The following is a 239-nucleotide window of genomic DNA, read 5'->3' on the forward strand; positions in this document are numbered from 1 at the left end:
TGAGGGGCCTGGGGTGCAGGTAGGAGGAACAGGTCAGCAAGGACTAAAGCTCAGAATCAGGCCCTAAACAAACAAGCAGATAGCTGTGGTGTGTAGGGGAAAAGGGTTTCCCACACACACACACACCTCCCAGAGCTCCCTATCTCTTTCTCCTTCACCCCCCCCTCAAAATTCTGCCTCTCTCAACTACACTCCTCTGGCCCATTAAGCAGGGCCTGGGCAGAGCCCAAGCCCCTCTC

The sequence above is a fragment of the Petaurus breviceps genome, unplaced genomic scaffold, assembly GCF_028583685.1.
Source record: "Petaurus breviceps papuanus isolate PSGF00001 unplaced genomic scaffold, PetGlider_PUasm1.0 90825, whole genome shotgun sequence".
Taxonomy (NCBI): Eukaryota; Metazoa; Chordata; class Mammalia; order Diprotodontia; family Petauridae; genus Petaurus; species Petaurus breviceps.